Raw genomic sequence first — 3,721 nt, forward strand, 5'->3', positions numbered from 1 at the left:
ATGCTATGGCAATCATTTAGTCCAAATCCAATCTCTAATTTCACAGCAGTTGTAGATACTTTGAGTTTACTTATTCAAACATTAAGAAATAGTTTAAACAACAAGGATCTAAGTAAGTTCTCCATGATGATACTTACCTAGTACTTCCCTTTGACAGTGTAGACGTAAAATGAACACAACAGAGCTTTTATCTGCAGACAACAGTCTTAATATGTTTGAAGCTCAAATGTAGGGGAAAAAAAAAAAAAAAAAGAGAGAGGGAGAATGATTATGTGGCTAAACCCCCCTAGCTAGCTGAAGGAGATGTCAGAAACATCCTAGTGAGAAAAACTGAAGCTGAAAAGATCAGTAACAGATTTTCTCAGATTTTCTAAAAATACAGATGCTTGTACTGTGTTTAAATTCTTCAGACTAATTGCTACAGTTTTCAGACTTATTTGTAATTTGTTTGTCTAAAGAAAGTTGGTTTTGAGAAAGTAGAAAGATTGAAGATAACTGTCTCTGCTGGTGTTTGTACTCTGTACTGAGGTTCTGCCATGAACAGATTCCAGCAGGGAACTAACGTTACAGTATCAAGACTTAGGACCTGATTCAAGTTACAGTCCAGTTTAGTACAGAATAAAGTCTGTTGTACTTCACACTTCCACAATCTCCTCTCATCTATAAAGATCACAACCCTGCCCTCTTTCATTTCTCTTCAGAGGTGAGAGGAGGAACAGTGAGGCTGGTCCAGGCCACAGTTTTTTGTGCATCTCCAGTATGTATCTCATGCATTCCTTGTTTTCCTCAGGACCTCGAGGAAAATTCTTTCTATTGAAATGCTAATAGAGGAATAAACTGTATAATAAGACTGCATTCCCTTTGGGCCTACATGTAATTTACACATAAAATGAAATTGCACATGGCCTCGTTTCATAGCATATTTGTTTAATTATCTGTCTTATAAAGCCTTTTTCAATTAATTTTCAATATTTAAAAAAGAAATAAAAATTTCAATTTATCTGTGTACCTGATAATTAAGTACAGTTTGGGGAATAATTACATTATCTAATAGTAGAAATTTGTCCAGCTCCAATAACTGGCATTTTTCAACAGTTTTGCTTGCTTTCATGTTCTCCAACTATTCCAATTCAAAGTAAATTCATGTTCTGTGTGTATTACTCGTTCCCCTCTGGTAATACTAAACACTGATCAGTTGATCAAAATTTCTCTGTTTTGCCTAACAATGGCTTTTGACAGTTAATCTATTAAATGTGAACAGACCTGTGCTAGTCTGAATCTCTCTGAGAGGCCTGTTTGTACAGTTCTGGTGTATACCAATATAACTACAAATGACACAGCTATGAAAGTATTAAGTTTTTCATGAGGTCTCATTACCTTTGAGAAACATGCAGTTTGACACACTGTGTTGAATTCTGATGATCATTGTTCAAGAGAACTGAAATATCCTACTGCAATTTTAGTTGGAATAGGTATGGAGGAGTGTTATTGGAGAGCAATATGACAAGATTAAAAAAAAAAAAAAAAAGGTGCCCTCTCTGGTGTCGATTTTAGTAAAGTAAGAACCAAGAACAACCAAATGATTGTCTGAAGACGCAGAGCTGGGATTAGTTCCAAAGAAGAAAAAAATTAAGCCAGCGAGGTCCCAAGTAGCAATCCCTGGGTCAAAATCATCCTGCTGTCTTTTTTCCCACTGGGGAGATAATAAAAAGTTGTTTGGGCAACGCCGCCTGTTATATGTATAGCCTTCCTCTCCTTTCTCTGTCTGATTGTCCTAGAAGTGACTAATACAACTTTTCATGGTGTAGTGAAGGCGTGAGGTATCCTCCTGCAGGTACCTTGCTATACATTATCCCAGGCTGCTTCTCACTTTACAGTAGTTCACTATACATGGGAAAACTTGGCTTCTGAGACAGTCATTTGCCAAAGCTCAACCAACCTGATTTGGACTAAAGCAGGACAGGAAACAGGACAAGCAAAATGAGCAGTTTGGTGATTCAGGGTAAACAGATACAATCATCTCATTAAGATGGCTGAATGAAGGCAGCATTATAGCTAATGTCATCGGTTGTTCGCACCAAAGAGGTGAAAGCAAGAAGCACTGCTTCTACAGCAGATATACCCAAAGTGGAATGATACAGAAGTTAGCACTGCCCCAAGACAAGGATGACAAGCAAATTCCTGAAGCATTCCATTTTTTTGATTCCATGAAGTAGCAGTGAGGGCATGGTTTAGCAATGGGACTCAGTAGGTTAGGCTGATAGGTGGACTTAACGATCGTGATGGCCGTCTCCAACTTAGATGATTCTGTGATTCCAAAGAGAACCTAGGAAGCATCCTCACCTAATTCACAGTGTGGAACAAGCTGTAGCAAAATGGACTCCACACACCTGTGGGCTTCTCCATCAAGTAGAAATGCTGAAGCTGTTCTATCCTCATGGGCATATGGGAATCAAATGTTTTTGCATTAAAATTAGATGATATTTTTTTATTTCATAGTCTCCACTGCTGTAATTCTTTTTGGGAGCCTTTATACTTTACTTACCCCCCTCCTACTTTACTTTATCCCCTCCCTCCCCCCACCCCACCCCCCCCTTTTCCCCAGTGCTCTTTGTTTAATGAAGACTTTGAAGAAAATCACCACATCAATACAACAAGAAGAGCACTGAGACATCTTGGACATCTTGGAAACAACAGGATAGCTGCTGACTGACACCAGATAACGCACCAATTAACAAACATAAACTTCGATAAGATTGTGAACCTGAAGTACCCAGCCAATGGGGAAACAAGGGAGGGGGATAGGCAAAGGGAGAAACACGGTACAAAAAGCTGTCATTGTGTTCTTAGGGGTGCTCCCACCATTGCAATCGCAAATAAAATCTGCTTTTATCAGATATACTGTCCTGACAAAATTATTTGGATATTTGCAACAGTCATGATTAGCTATACACTGTTAAGATACATTAAGTTAGAGTCATATCCATTTTGTTATTTACCAGATGTGGTAAATAACATGTGAAGTCCCATGCAATTTTGTTTAAGGAAAGGATTTTCCATTTAAAAGAAATGGAAGTGCTCTTTTCCTAAAGATGCGGTACAAGAAGTAAGATGGAAAGGAGTTATGTCATGCATTTCACCACTCAGCACCAAGCAAGGGCTGATTTGTGTAATCAGTATGTTAGGGAAAGAGATAATGAAAAAGCATTAATGAAATTTCTCCTCGGTAGGTTTTCCCAATACCAGTATTTTTAGTTATCAGTTATAGTCTCTGTTGCTGATTCACATTAGGAAAGTGAGTGGGACAGTGGGGTTTCAGGTCGAGTACTTGCCAGCTGCCTGACAAAATAAAGATCAGGCTTTCTTCTGACTGTCAAACATCTTACAGCAAAGCTTGGTTTCTCAGCTAAGGCTCTCCACTTCCCACGAATACAGTGCTACTCAGCTTGCAATCCTGATAGAGGATTTTTTTTTATTAACAATAAAAAAAAATAGTTAAGAAAGAACCTTACCAGCTCTACTTAAGCCTCCAACATTTCCTTCTACTTCTTTTGTCCCTCCACTTCTGGTTTATACCACCTCACACTGCAGCTAATCAGCCCAGTGCTGACAATTAGGCTTGTTAACACCCTCCTTGCAGAAGGTTTGCTCTCCAATTAGGCTGCATGCCTCCTTCCAGGCAGACAGAATAGAACAGAAAAAAAAGCGACTGTTCTCTGTG

General features: G+C 38.7%; 1 pseudogene; it reads left to right on the forward strand.

Annotated features, from left to right (window-relative positions):
• Window positions 1-2,101: 2,101 nt before the first annotated feature.
• On the forward strand, window positions 2,102-2,201 carry LOC122181240 (annotated as a pseudogene).
• The last annotated feature ends 1,520 nt before the right edge of the window (window positions 2,202-3,721 follow it).

The sequence above is a fragment of the Lagopus leucura genome, unplaced genomic scaffold, assembly GCF_019238085.1.
Source record: "Lagopus leucura isolate 7727_CA_CO unplaced genomic scaffold, USGS_WTPT01 Super-Scaffold_1, whole genome shotgun sequence".
NCBI lineage: Eukaryota > Metazoa > Chordata > Aves > Galliformes > Phasianidae > Lagopus > Lagopus leucura.